General features: G+C 32.3%; 1 protein-coding gene and 1 pseudogene across 7 annotated transcripts in view; both read right to left on the bottom strand.

The window, feature by feature from the left end:
- Window positions 1-15,820, bottom strand: part of PCDH11X (protocadherin 11 X-linked) — an 802,247-nt gene that overhangs the window by 308,630 nt on the left and 477,797 nt on the right. The gene's annotated exons all lie outside the window — the stretch shown is intronic.
- On the bottom strand, window positions 12,219-12,332 carry LOC118608055 (annotated as a pseudogene).

Here is a 15,820-nt window from a genome sequence, read left to right as displayed (position 1 = left end):
CATGACTAGGAATGTGCATATTTTAATGTGCTTGTTTGCCACACATATACATCTTTTTCAAAGTGTCTGTTCACATTGTTTTGACCATTTTAAATTAGATTTTTTTTCTAATTACCAAATTTTGAGAATTTTTTAAAAATATATTGTGTATACAAGTCCTTTATCACAAGATACTTACAAATAAATTTCAGTGGTTTGTCTTTTCATCCTCTTATGAGTGTATTTTTAGACAAATACCATATGATTTTACTTATATGTGGAATCTAAGAAAGAAAATAAACAAAATGAAAACAGACTCAGAGATACAGAGAACAGGGTGGTGATTGTCAGAGGGGAGGAAGGTTAGGGAGCTGGGTGAAAAAGGGGAATGGATTAAGAAGTACAAATTGGTAGTTAAAAATAATCACATGGATGTGAAGTACAGCATAGGGAATATAGTCGACAATATTATAATAACCATATATAGTGCCAGGTGGGACTAGAATAATTGGGGGGATCACTATGCTTCACACCAGGAACTAATTTAAAATAGTATTGATTATCAACTCTAATTGAAAAATAAAAATAAAAAATAAAACACGGAGTGTCTTTTTAAAAGTGGAAATGCTTAATTTTGATGAAGTACAATTAATATTTTTTTTTTGGTGTTACATATAAAAAATTATTGTACAAGCCAAAGTCAGAAATATCTTCTCACATATTTTCTTCTGGAAGGTTTATAGCTTTTGGCTTTACATTTAGCTTGATAATCCATTTTGAGTTAATTTTTGTATATTGATATATGATGTGAGATATAAATTTGAGGTTAATTCTTTCATATGTGGATATCCAACTATCCCAGTACCATGTATTGATAAGACAGTGATTTCTCCACTGAATTGCTTTTGTACTTTTGGTAAAAAATCAGTTTTTTATATATGTGTGAGCTTATTAACGGACTCTATATTCTATACTATGATATATTTGTCTATTTTTCCCCCAAATCACACTGTATTGATTACTGTAGCATTATTGTCTTGAAGTCAGATATTATAAATTTTCAACACTGTTATTTTTCAAAGTGTTTATACTCTACTAGTTGCTTAGCATTCTCACATGAATTTTAGAGTCAGCTTTTCAATTTCTACAAAAAAAAGTGTACAGAATTTTGATTGGGATTTTAGAGAAACTGTAAATCATTTGGGAGAAAATTAACATCTTAACAATACTGAAAATTTCAATCTATGATTGGTATTTTGGTTAATCTTTTCTAGGATATAGAAATGCAATTGACATCTGAATATTGATATTTTGTTCTATAGCCTTGATAAAGTAATGTGTTACTTCTAGCAGGTTTTTTTGTTTTTAGAGGACAATCATGTGATCTGTGAAAAAAAGACAGTTTTACTTCTTTCTAACTTTATTTCTTTTTCTGACCTTAAGTGTTGGCTAATAGCTTCAGTACATTTTGAATAGAATTGATGAGAAGGGACATTCTTGCTTTGTTCCTGATCCTAGAGAGAAATCATCCAGGCTTTCATCATTTTGTATGATGTTAGCCATAGGTTTTCATAGATCTCCTTTATCAAGTTGCAAAACTTCTATTCTAGTCCTAGTCTTTTGATAATTTTTATAACAAATCAATGTTAGATTTCATCATATTATTTTTCTCTATCAATTGAGATGCTCATGTTTCTCCTTTTTAAAAGTCTGCTAATATCATGAATTGCATTGATTGATTTTGAATGTTAAAAGTAGTTATCATTCCAAAGATAAACCTCACTTGTTCATGAAAAATTATCATTTTACTACATTGTTGGATTTGATTCACTACACTTTTGTCAAGAATTTTACATCTATTTTCATGAAGGATATTGGTGTGCAAGTTTTCTTATTGTCTGATATCTGTTTCTGGTGTTGATATTGGAGTAATTCCAGACTCAGAGAATGAGTTGGATTATATTTTCTCCTCTTCAATTTTCTCAACATTTGTATAGGGTTAGTCTTGCTTAGTTCTTAAATGTTGGGCAGAATTCCAAGTGAAGCCATCCAAGAAGCTTGGAGTATTCTTTTTTAAAGAGATTTTTTTTAACTATAAATTCAATTTTTATTTTACTGATATAGAGGTATTCAGGCTTTCTATTTCTTTCTGAGTGAGTGGTTGTGTTTCTTGTCCGAGTAATTTATATATTTCATCAGAGTTGTCAGATATAGGTACAAATATTAATATCCCTCTTTTATACTTTAAATATTTATAGAAACTATAGTGATGTTATCTCTTTATATCCTGACATTAAGAAGTTCTGTCTTCTTTTTTTTCTGACCAGTCTGCCTAGAGTTTTATCACCTTTATTAATCTCAAAGAACTAGCTTTTTGTTTCATTGATCTTCTCCCTTGTTTTTCTGTTTTTTTTTTATTATTTCATTGATTTGTTCTCTAATTTTTATAATTCCCTTTCTACTGTCTACTTTTTTTCCTCTCTCACTAATTTCTTAATGTGGAAACTTAAAGAACTTTTTCTTCTAATGTAAGAATTTTATGCTATCAGTTTTTCTTTAACACTGCTCTGGGACTTAATCCATTCACCCCGGCCTTCCTGGACTCACAGTTTCTGAAGAGTCAGCTTCAAAGATCTACTGCGCTTTACCTGGGTACCTTCTCCCTGGGCTACAGCCTAGAAATGCTATCCAAACAGTAAGCTAAAATATTAATAGGATTATCTTTTTTGTTTTCCATCTCTTAGTATCACTACCCTTGTAACTGTATGTATAATATCTTGAAAACCATTGTTTCACACATTGTAGTTTGGTTTCTTTGTTGCTTCATGTGGAGGATAAACCCTCTAACTGTTTCTTTATCGTGGGCAGAGGCAGAAGTCCCAAGCAATTTTATTAGTTGTTTTTTATTTAAATATAATTATTACCTTACGTATTTGGGTTTCTAAAAAAAATTAAAAACAGAACATTCTTAGTAACACATTCCATGATGTAGAATCATCTAAATTATGTCTCGAAGATTTTAATCACCAATATCTTAGTTTCTCAAAAGAAGTCAAGGGCTGCCAAACTCATTCTTTGATGCTCTAATGTAAGATTTTTAATTCTAAGGCTAATATCTCTATTTCTTCACTATAATAATTTCCTTCAGATATGGCCGTTGAATGAATGTAATTATAGGCTGAAGATATATGGAATATACATGCCATAGTTTTTCAGATCATTAAAAATAAATACCTAAGGAGAATTAAGAAGGATTTCATAAAGAAATGTTTTATAATTTTCATTGCATTACATTTCAAATAATGAGAAAAAGACATGGCATTTCTGATAATTTCCACAAATTTGTATTTTTACAAGGAGATTCTGACTTTTTATAGATTGATATAAGTAACAATAACTTCATTAAACATGCAAAAGATAAATAAAAGTGTAAATTTTGAGGGGTAGTCTTGCTGGGGGAAAATGGGAATAGAAAATTAAAAATTCCTAAGTGGAGAAGGGAGGAAAAAAATAGTGCAGATGATAGAGGCTCTGTTCATCCCTCTGGCAACCAAATCAAAGTTGTGATGGAAACAAGGAGCAGCATCAAGGAGAAAAATAGCCTGGGATGAATAAGCCATACAACTAGGGAGCAATCCAAGAAAGCACCATGCAATGGTGGAGGGTAGGATGGAGCGAGGACGCAGGGATGCCCGGGTGCGAGCAGCTGAGTGAGAATGAGGCTGTGGCAGCAGCAGCCGCAGAGACTCTTAAAGGGGCTGCGTTAATCAGCAGATTTTCACTGTGACCTACCTGCCCGCCCTGAGCACCAGTGCCAATTTTGCTATGTACATGAGGCACCAGGGACTTATAGGGAGACATTGTCGGAGTGAGGGTCAAGGCGAGACTCGACCTGTACAGAAGTGACAACATTGTTCCCTGTTGAGCCCTCTTCTCTCCCAGTGCTCAGACACAGTGCCACCATAGCCAAGAGGTCATCAAACTTGATAACAGAATCTCTACACCCAGAGGATTTCCTGAAACCCCACCTCCCCCAACTCGTGGCCCCACAAGCCACATCTAGGTATATATCCTCAGCAAGCCAGGTGCTCTTTGCTGAGCAGCGCCTAGACTCACATTGTCACCAGTTGGCCTCAGTTTTTGGTGTGAACTTCTGAAGCAACTATAAGTACAGCATCTGTGAATTGTTGCTGAATCTTAACAGGTGGTGCCAGAGTTTGTAGAGGCTTGGGCTAAGTCTGGCCTTCAGGACTGTGCCACTGGACACCTACTTCACAAATCCACACTAATAAGACCAGGAGACTTAGGAGCTTTGTTTAGTACATAGAGACAGACACAGAAAGACAGCCAAAAAGGGAAGTCAAAGAAGCAGAAACCATATGACAGAACAGAACAGAGATCCAGATATAATGGAGTCAAGTAATTTATCAGATGCAGAGTTCAAAACACTGGTTATAAAGATGCTCAACAAACTTTTGGGAAGTGTAGATAAAATCAATAAAGAGATAAAAAACATAAAAATGGAAATGGAAATTAAAAAAGAGAACCAGTCTGGAATGAAGAACACATTATCTGAGATGAGAAGTATATTAAATGGAATAAACAAAGGAATAAACAAAGTGAATAAAGAAAAGGATCAAATACCTTATCTAGAGGACGGGGAAGCCAATGACACACAATCAGATGGCAAGAAATAAGATGCCGAGACTATACAAATAATTTAAGGAACATATGGAACACTATCAAGTGTCCAAATATCAGTCTGATTGGCATAACTGAAGAAAATGAAGATGTTGAACAGCTGTTTGAAGAAATAATGATGGGACAGCTGTTTGAAGAAATAATGATGGAAAACTTCCCTAACCTGGTGAAGAAAATGGACATGGAAGCTCAGAGAATTCCAAAAATCAGGGACCCAAAGAGGCCCACACCAAGACACATCATAATTTAAATGCCAAAAATTAAATACAATGAAAGAATATTAAAAGCAGCAAGAGAAAAACATAGTTACTTATAAGGGAACGCCCATAAGAATGACAGCTGATTTCTCAAAAGAAACTATGCAGGATGGAAGAAGGGCTTGGCAAAAAATGTTCAATAGGATCAAGATCCAGGATTTACAGCCAACAATAATTTATCCAGCAAAGCTATCATTTAGAGTTGAAGGACAGATAAAGAGTTTCCCAGACAAAAATAAGCTAAAGAATTTATCACCACCAAGGCAGTAAGTATTACAGGAAATATTTGAGGGATTTCCTTAAGAAAAAAAAAAAACATGGATCAAAAACAGGAATAAAGAATGCTAACAACTACATTCCTATAAATAAGTACCTTAAATGAAAAAGAATTAAGTGTTCCAACCAGCAGATAGAGTGGCTGAAAGGATAAGAAAACAAGACCCTACATTTGAAAAAGGAGATGGAAAATGATATTGCTTTGATGGAACTAGAAGGTATTTAAGTCAGATAGAGAAAGATAAACACTATATGATTTCACTTATATGCATAATCTAAGGAATAAAAAAAACTAATCAATAACAGACTCACAAATATAGTGGACAATTTGGAGATAGACAGAGGGGAGGGAGCTTGGGGGATCGGGAGAATGGGGTGAAAGGTTAAAGAAGTACAAATTAATAACTGATAGATGGTTGTGGGAATGAGGAACATGACACATTGAATGCAATTAACATTAATACGTTGGCTAGTTGGAGGGTCAGGGGAGGGAGGGAGCAATCAAAGTAATTGTTTTACGAACTATATAGATGCCTAACCAACGTACTGTATACTTGAAACTAATTAAAATAAATAAATTAAAAAAATTCCTAAGTGACAATCAGTGCTATCATTTAATTTTCCATTATATATTAATAAACATTTATCCAAAATAATTGAATATAACATGTTATAATGAAGGCTACACAGTGCCTATATTCCTTATATTGGCAGATTCATATTTTCCAATGATGGCTCTAAAAATATCTGCTATATCCTGTATGTTTCTCTAGGTCCTTGCTACTCCAAGATCAAATGATGAAGTCTGTATTCCCTCTTCTTGAATCTGGGTAGGCCTTTATGACTATCTCCATTAACAGAGTAAAACACAAATGATGCTGTATAAATTCCAATGTTAAGTTATAAAAATGCTGTCCACTTTCACCTATTTCACTCTTGGATCCTTTTTAGCTTGCCTCTGATTTCTCTGAGACTGCCATAGTGCAAGGAAGCCCAAACTACTCCACATGGAGAAGACCAAAATCTACATAAAGAGTTGCCCTACCAGTTTGCAGCTTTTTCAGCCACCTGCTGTGCCAGCTCTAGACAACTTCTGACTTCAACCACATGAAAAATACAAAACCAGAACTGCTGTGAGGTGTAAAAAAAATAATTAATGTTTGTTTAAGTCACTGAGTTTAGAAATTATTTGTTACATAGTAATAAATAATCAAAATAGTCAATCCTTTTATTTTAAGACATTGATATCTAAAATGTATAGCATGTTTTGCTATCATCAGTTATTAACACTGTGGTGTTAATTTCTCTGAGTAGCAGTTGTTTATAGAAAGAAGTAATGGGGGCAAGTTAGCTTTGATAGGGGCGTGGATCTCAGGAGAATTCTGTAGCAATGAATGAAACGAATGTAAGATGGGCAACCAGGGTACAACTTGAGGGCAGGAGCTAGATCAATGGACATTCTGGAGGCTACGATAAGCTTCGACTGGTGAATCAAGATGTTATTAAATTATAAGTCAGGGTTGTGCTGACTGTGGCATTTGTCATAGTTGTGCAGCTGCCAGGGCACAGTTACAATATGCCTTCTCTATAGCATAAGGAAGAAATTTGAAGGATATATGAAAAACTGTGATTTTTTTTTTCTTATTTAACTAAAAAAAATATTTAAAATCAATTTTGCTACTTAAATCAGAATGATGAATTTCCTAAAATTTATTTGTTAAAGTATTATTTTCCTTGATGATAGAATTATTTCATGTGGAGACTATCTTAATATAATTTTGATTGTACTCATAATTACTGCTCTTTGAAATTTGAAATTTATATAATTTTTGTGAGAAAAGCAAGAGTTGTCAGTTATTATTATTTCCTTTCTGTTTTTATTTATTTAAGATCATGGAAGGTATGGTGTGAGAAAGACTGAGAGTCATTACTTGTCAAATTCTGAGCCATACAATGTTACCAAGTTTGAGAGTGTCCAAGACCATCCCATTCCTAAAGACTTTGGTTATTCAGTTTCTATCCTTGCCTATTGGATATCCTTTCGTTTCAAAGAATTGCAGTATGTTAATAATGACACTCAAGGTGATGGTGATAAATAATATTATTATGAATTACGTTACTATGTTTTCTATATTAGAAACTTTGCTCAGCAATAAATTGCCTATAAACGTTACTCGGGGCAGTCTATCTTGTTACCTGAAGGCATTGAAAGAAAAATAGAAGAATGTCACAGAGTTATTCCAATAATTCTACAGAGTGCTGTAAAGCTCTAAAGCTATAAATGAAGGTAAATTTATCTGACCTATGAAATCAGATTGCTCATTCTATTGACACTGCAGAAAGGGATCACCAAGTTAATTTATAAATACTGTGGACACCACCAAAGCAATGTACTGCCTTCCAGCGACAGGTTATCAAGTTTGCACAGAAGACCACATGCACTGGGGTTGCCTCGCATGTGACCTGAGTGCTCTAGCCAACAGAGCAGAGCAGGCATCAGTGACTTTAGCACACCTTGTCAAAACCTTTCGATGTACTAGAAATATCATATTCTTACTTATTAAAAAAGTATATGAAGGTTATTTTTTAATGCTTCTACTTTTAATAAACCAGGATAGTCCCTCCCTATGCTAGTCCCATCTTAAACCATCAGGTTAAAGCAGAAACACACTTATTGTTGTTCTCAAAATAATTTTAATAAAGAAATACAGAATATATGAGCAAGGATTAAATTATGACCTAAAACTACTCTCTGGAATGCTGACTGAATTTTATTTTTATCATAATTAATTTTTCCTGGATTATCTGTATGTGATTATAGCTCAGAAGAAATTTAAAAAATATATATATATAATCGAATTTCTATTATTGAAATGAGGATGAATCTATATATTTGAAAGAAATGAATTTAACACTTTTAGAAGCAGAGTGGATCTGATGAGGGGGCCTTAGGGTGTGAAATCAAGTCTCCTTTTCACAGAGGCAAACATCTGTATTTCTAGGAATATATCAGTGTCTAAAAGTTGAAGAAAATGTGCTAGACTCCAAGATAAGCACAGAACATTCTCCTAGGGGCTCACCAGACCACCTGTGAATGAATGAAAGCCAGGATTCAAGAACAAATCTGGAGATTTATTGCTTCTTTATTCATCTTATGGTGTGAGTTAAACAACAAATCCTACAGTAAATGACAAAACTTATTTTTTCTAGTGCTATAACGGTTCAAACACAAGCCTATCTAAATATTATAACAGTAAGGGAAAAAATTACAACATAATAGCTATTCTGATTAGTTTTTATAGAGCATCATACTTTTAATCAAATGTATATAAGAAGCCCTTATTTCCCTTTTAAAACAGAAGCTTTAATATTTTCTGTTCACATAGCACAGTGATAGCATTAAGTAGAAAAGAGTAGGCTTTTTCCCCCTATGAAATCTTTATGAAGTATTTGTTTATTACAATGCACTTGCTTATTAATTGGTTAGTTTCTTGCTTAAGCAAGCAAATAACCTAGAAAGGATAGTGTTATTACTCAGCAACTAAATGAAGCAGCTGTAAACATATCATCAATTTCAAGTTAATAGTCTTTCCTAGTGGTTTCAATGAGAGGACAATATGAAACTGAGAGAGGAAACACAAGCTATTTGACAGATCTAAAGGACATAACACCACTAAAACAGAACTGAAACTATTGTTAAAAATAAAATAACATTAATAAGTACACTTTTCCTCATTTCAGTTTTACTATCTCTTTGATTTCAAGTTATTTTCTATACCTCTCTGACTCTTTTGTCCTTAAAATGACAGTATTCTCCTTGCAATAGATTTTACATATGTTGTTAATAGTATTGTAGTAGCAATTGGATTAGTATTGTTACCTTGGAAACAACTGTTTTAACTGATTTTCTTTGTCGGGAACTATTTTTAGGGTTACTTATTTATATAATGTGTCATATATCTTTGAACTAGGATAAGTAGAAACTTAATCTAATTAAATAAGATATAAAGACTTTATAAAGCCCTAAAACTATGCTCATCTCCATGATCAAGTCCATTATTTTATATATTTTTTGCATCATGCTTAACCCCTCTCAGCCTCAGTTTCGCCATCTGTAAAATATTGTTAAAAATAACTGTCTTCTCTGATTATTTAGAAGTAAATACTGAGTAAATGTTTATTTTCATTTTGTTGTTATTGTTGTTAGTGTTTTTCCTCACACATTTTTGATTCAGCCACCTCTCCATTTGGAGGATATTGCATTACATATAATTCTAGAAAAATTTGATAGTAAGTATCAAGGATCAAGTCAGCTATATTTAAGGTAATACTGAATATTTAGTATTCTTTATTCCTGGTAAATATGTATATTAAGTACATATGTTAAGCATGTAAGATCATATTACTATGGTATGTAAGTGACTAAATTAGCCATCAGGGGATGTCAATAGAAAGTTATACAGACATTAATTATAATTTAAATGGCTATATATCAACAAAGTATATATGTTTCTGCTACAAAATCTTAAAAAATAGAAAATATATTGTATACTTTATATAAATTAAATAAAAACTATATATGAACATAGTCAAAAACTGGAACATTAGAAAAACATGATGTTTGAATAATGAGTATAACAAAATTGTAAGTAATTTTTTTCTTTCATCCTAATATCTTCATATATCGTTATAATGAACTACATACAATGAATCAATGAGTATAAAAATGTGTAATGCCATTTACCTGCTAGTGATATGAGCAAGCTTAATGATTTATGGGTCATATATTTTCCATATGGTTAATCAGGTTAAAAACAAAAACAAAAACATTTGTGTGTGTGTGTGTGTGTGTGTGTGTAAAGAAAGAAAGAGAGAGAGAGAGAGAGAGAGAGAGAGAGAGAGAGAGAGAGAGAGAGATTAGTCTCTGTGTTAGGTCTGCCCACTTTCTCTCTATATTACCAGTTCTATAACAGGAGCAGAATACGAGGAAAGTAAATTTCAGAGGGATTCTACAGACAGGTGTAAAACTCAGACGAGCATGAACCAGAACTTTTGTCTACTATAATGATTACTCATAATATTTTATTTTTCTTACTAGCTAATATCATCAATACATGCTACATTTGTATACAGTCCATAAAGCTGAACAGTACAAAAGCAGGTCGAATGGAATGTTCCTGTGTTCTTTCAACATATATAGAACACCATATCACATAGCGTTTTTTTTTTTTAACCAACCAGAATCCATTAACTGTGGTAATGATCGTGATGGTGCATGGTACCTTTAATTATATTACTGAACATACTTGAATATAAATTAGAAATATACCATGATGCTTATTTAGCAAAATGAGAAAAAATGTGTAATATTTTAAGAAAGCACGATGAATGTTAAAATTAAATGGTAACATTTCAAAATATATTCTTTATCCACTGATACACAAATCAAAAAAGTTTTGCTCTACTAATTAGTACTATTTTTCATTTACAAATTTCAGTTTACCACTGATAATAATAGCAGCTCTCATTTATTTTTTGCTCATAATATGCCAGGCCTTGTGTTAAGCACTTACACGTAAAATCTCATTTCATTCTTTTAACAACCCTATATTAGATAGCTATAATTATCTTCATTTAATATAGAAAATAACTTAGGTACATAAATCTTAATTTTACAGTCCGTATCATTCTTAGTAAGTAAAACAGAGTCTTAAAATTCAACCCAAATTATTTAATTCTATACTTTATTCTTTGAATAATTATTTTAAATACCATGTTCAAAGCTCTCATGCATTGTTATTTGTTTATCTTAAACAAACAAAGTTTAAACTTACAATTTTGCAGGATGGTTTTAGGAATGCATGTATGACAAATGATCAACTGGTAGAAGAGTGTAGACTCACCACCCAACCTCAAGATAATCAGGAGCCCCACCTAATTTTCTATAATAATGGAAATTTTGGGTGGTTATCTAAGTTATCTAAATATCTCCACAAAAAGTTTAAATAGTAGAATCTATTGGTTTATCTTATAGCTTGGTCCATGTAGCAATGAGGTTGCATTCAAAATGTGTGCAACATTAGACTATTTTTAGAGAGAACTCACATTTTTTTAATAAAGTAGACAATACTTACTTTAGTATTTGAGAAAATGTTGTTATATAAAGATAATGATAGCTAGTTTCATTGAATAGGACTGTTCATGATGTAGTGCCTGGGGAGTCTTTAAATGACTATGGATTTCTTAGTCTTTAAGGGTGTTAACATTTCCCTAACTCCTAACCGATCAGTAAAACTTATGGGAAAATAACAACTACAGAATTATTTGTCTTCCCCTTGGATATCATTCTTTTTATTTTATTGTAGAGGAGTCCAATTTCTATTATTTTAGAGATAATGAAGAATTACTGGAATTTTAGGTAATCAGACATTAAATTAACCTATTTCTATGCCAAGGTGCTTTGAAATAACAAAGGTGCTAACCCATACCCATGAAGAGGATGTTAAACCCTAATCTTGTGCCAATGCGAAAGTAAAAAATATTCCATAAAAGAAGCAAAAAGATTTATGCAAATAAATCTCAACTATTTAACCTCATATTTCAAAAGATAAACTTGGAGTCCGACTGTACAATCACAGAGAGAAATAAATTCTGAGCAAAGCTGCTCCCTACCCACTATTCGTATTTTTGTTTTTGTATTTGCATGTGGTTTTTGATTGCTGGATTACATAGGCAAGACTTTCCTGGTTGACGACTGTCAAAAAGCATGACAAAAACAAGTTTCATTACAAAATATAGAATTCTCGGGAATGTGGCAAATTTTAAATCAAAGGACAAAAACAAATAAATTTTGAAATGTTGACAGGTAATAAACACATGAACACATTTTCAACCAGATATGTCCTAATAGAACAATTGTGTTCAGAGGAGTTTATCCATAAGAATTGTGATGCAAAATTGATTCTCCTAAATTTTTCTTTTGTTTTCCTTATTTATTATTATTTCTGCCTATGGCACCTGATCTTCCTAGGTGATCTCCCATCCAAGTACTAACCAGGCCCGACCCTGTTTATTCCAAGATCAGACATCGGGCTTGTTCAGGGTGGCATTGCCATAGGCCATGGACTATGGCTCCACTGGGGCGTGAACTCAGGATGTTCTGTGTGTAAAGCAGATGTGCTAACTGATGCAATATGGAACCTTGTCCCTAAATTTTTCTTAAGGCCAAAGAAATATAGCATTAGAAACATAATTTTACATTGTAGATGTAAGCATGAAATTGGCTAAGAAAGGTACAAAAATAAGATAACAAGAATCTTATATTTGCAGAAACTGCACTTCTGCTATTACCACTATTATCACTACTTCTATTGCCACTACTATTAATCACTAATATTTAATAAGAATTATTATGTCTTGAAGTCCTTTATGTTTATTGTTACATTTAATGTTAACAGTAACCAAAGAAGGTAGTTGGGGAAATTAAATTTTAGAGAAGATATGTAACTTGCTAGATTTCAAATAACTTGTAAATAGGGTATCCAGAATCCAAACTCAGATATTGCTAATGCTAAAAATGTGAGCTTTTATTCTATATTAACTTGCCTTTTACTCTGAAGTATTAGAAAAATAAAAAGAAAAGATCTGATAAAATTGCTTAGATTTGCTATAGATTTTAAATCTTGGTTCCAAATACTTTGTAAATATTTATTCGCTGTTTTCCCATCCAGCCAGTCATTTCAACTGAAAAATAATTGTTATTTTACAAACCACTGGAAAATATTCTCAATAGTTTTTGTCAACTTTTTGACCCTGCTTCAGATATCATGAACTGCAGAACAGCATGAGAGAGAGAGAGAGAGAGAGAGAGAGAGAGCGAGAGAGAGAGAGAGAGAGAGAGAGATTTAAAATAAAACATAAAGGAAAAACTGTGCTTTTAATGAATAGAAATGCCCATATTTGTGTATCCTAGAGTTTGAGACTCTTTAAAGAAAATGAGTAGAGTAATGAAGAAATCTGAGGCAGGAATGTGGAAACATTCTTTATAGATTAAAAGAGAATAAATAAATACTCAAAGACATATCAAACTATTTTTGTCCATTAGTATGTTTTCAAACAAATTTTCTTTCTGGTGGGGGAGGTAACAATTTGAAAACAAGTAATAACAACATATTATTGCTAATTAACATTTCTTCACTCACCTCAATCATATTTCCACTAACTCAAACATTTAAAAATTGACAGTTTTAGAGATGACTTTCATTTTTTTCCATCTTTGACTGCAACTGTTTTTGGCAGTATGTGTTTGCCTGTCTTTGAGACATGAACATTTTAATTTTATTTTTGGCACTAAAGACCTGAATTGAGTTTTTTCAATGTAGAAGGCCATAGTGAATAAGTGTCTATCAGAGACTGGTTCTTTAGCGAGTACAGAGATTAGTATTTCAAAGAACTTTCTTTGTTTAGCAGAACTAGGAGGAGAAGAATTTCTAAAATCTACCAATCTTAAATCCCTTAAAACTTGAACTACAAAGTAACTTCGCTTTTTCTAAAAATTCTTTCTGATACCAGTCTCAGAGAAGTTTTGACTCTGGTAAATTATTTGTAAAGAGACGTAAATTAAAGAAACTAAAAATATTCGGTCAAAAATAAGAACAAACAACAACATCATTGTTTTTATAATTTCATAATAGTGTCTTTAACAAGACACTAAAAATCTCTAACAACATTTAATTAAATTTCCATATTGAATGCATTATTGGGTGCATAATCACAGACAATGTATTTTTATGAAAAAGAGTTTCACATTATTTTAAGAAAAGAAAGCATTACATCATACTTTAAATTGTCTTAGATATAAAGAAGAAGCTAATTGAGAACTCCTTTTGAAAAATAAGTTTTGTCTAATTGATTAACTAATCAAATTCAGCATTTACTGTTCTATTTAGAGAGATTTCTCTGCATCTTAAGCAATTTTCTGATGTGATTATAAAAAGTAGTTTCATTCAATGTGTCAGCAGAGGTAAATGATGATATAGAATAAACATACCACTTCTTTGGTTTATATGATTATGTTCCCTTAAAATAAAATCAGAGGACACCGCTGGAAATCAATCTTTAAAGATATGACCTAGGTGCACAATGCTCAAATTATAATTATATAAACATGGTTAAAAAGTAATTTAATTATTCAAAAGTAACTAAAAAGATCATTCCTTAAAGGCCTGAGAAACCACTTCCCCAAGCTGTGTGTGTGTGTGTGTGTATGGGCGTGTGGAGAGAGAGAGAGACGACAGAGAGATTTTCTGTCTTCATCAGCTCTACCTACTCTCTACCTATATACCCACCAAATGAGCAAGTCAAGTCAAAGACATTTATTTAATGAGTATTTGGCAAATACAAAGCATTTAACTCTCTTGAAATTCTCTTGAAGAAACTTTAGCACAACTATCCATTACCCCCATCCTTCCTACTGCTCATCAATTAACTACTTAAATTAAAGGTCATTATATATTATATATCCTTATTTTTTCCCTCTACCTAATCAAATATTTCTGCTTTTACCTACCCTGGTTTCATCTCAACGATGTCACAAAGAAATATTACTCTGTTCTTCATCTCCTTCATATCTTCCCATGTGTATTAACATATAACCTCAAAGGACAATAAAACAATATTCTAGTAAATTACAGAGTAAACCTACACTGTTATACCTCTGTTATTACTTTTGCCTATAATTCTCTTCCCTCTGCTTCTCTCCCTAGAAAATGTCTAACCATTCTTCAAAATCAACTCAAATATACTTCCTTACATGATTTTCTCAGTTATTCTCACAATATTATTTGCCTAGAATTTGGTAAATTTTAATAAAATATTAACTAAATTGTTTTACAATTTATAGTTTGTCTTCATCCCATATTACTTTGTCTAAAGCAAGCACTAGGACCTGCTTGTTTGTAATCTTCAGCATCTAGCACAGTTCCACAGATGAAAGGTGCTCAGAAAATTTGATGATCAAAGCATATGAGGTTTGATACTTCTCCTGACATTAGAAGGGAGCTAATAGTTTGTTCATTTATATTCAGTTCATTCGCCAAGTCCGTCTGGTCTGAGTGTAAAAATAAAAATTAAGTGCATTCTTGTTTTGGTAGTTATACTTTCATAATTGTTTAAGTTGTTTTCTCAATTCTACTTGGTTTGGTTAAGAGGGTATAGCAACAATAAGTGAAAAAAAATGCCACTAAATGAAAAGATTTTTTTTAAAATTTTCAACATAGATGTTATGGCTCAGGGACCAATTCTGTGGAAATAAAATTATTCGGATGACTCCAGTCAATTATTAAGCAAGCAATCTAGCTGGCAAAACAACAACCCCCCAAAAAACAGCTGTTAAGAAAAGAGATATGAAATATTTAAACTGGTTCTCTGTTGGTTAAAATGTATCTGGCAGATGCCAATCTTGCACTGCAGTTCATGCTAGATAAGTCCGGCATGAGTAAATGGTACATATTAGAGAATATCTGAGTATGCATAGAGTGTATAGCTAATATCACTGTGTATCCACATGCATCTATAAAAGTTCAAAGATTTGAAAGTTGTATAGTAAT

This window comes from Rousettus aegyptiacus, unplaced genomic scaffold (genome assembly GCF_014176215.1).
Source record: "Rousettus aegyptiacus isolate mRouAeg1 unplaced genomic scaffold, mRouAeg1.p scaffold_m13_p_9, whole genome shotgun sequence".
Taxonomy (NCBI): Eukaryota; Metazoa; Chordata; class Mammalia; order Chiroptera; family Pteropodidae; genus Rousettus; species Rousettus aegyptiacus.
This window is presented reverse-complemented; position numbering and strand designations above follow the sequence as displayed.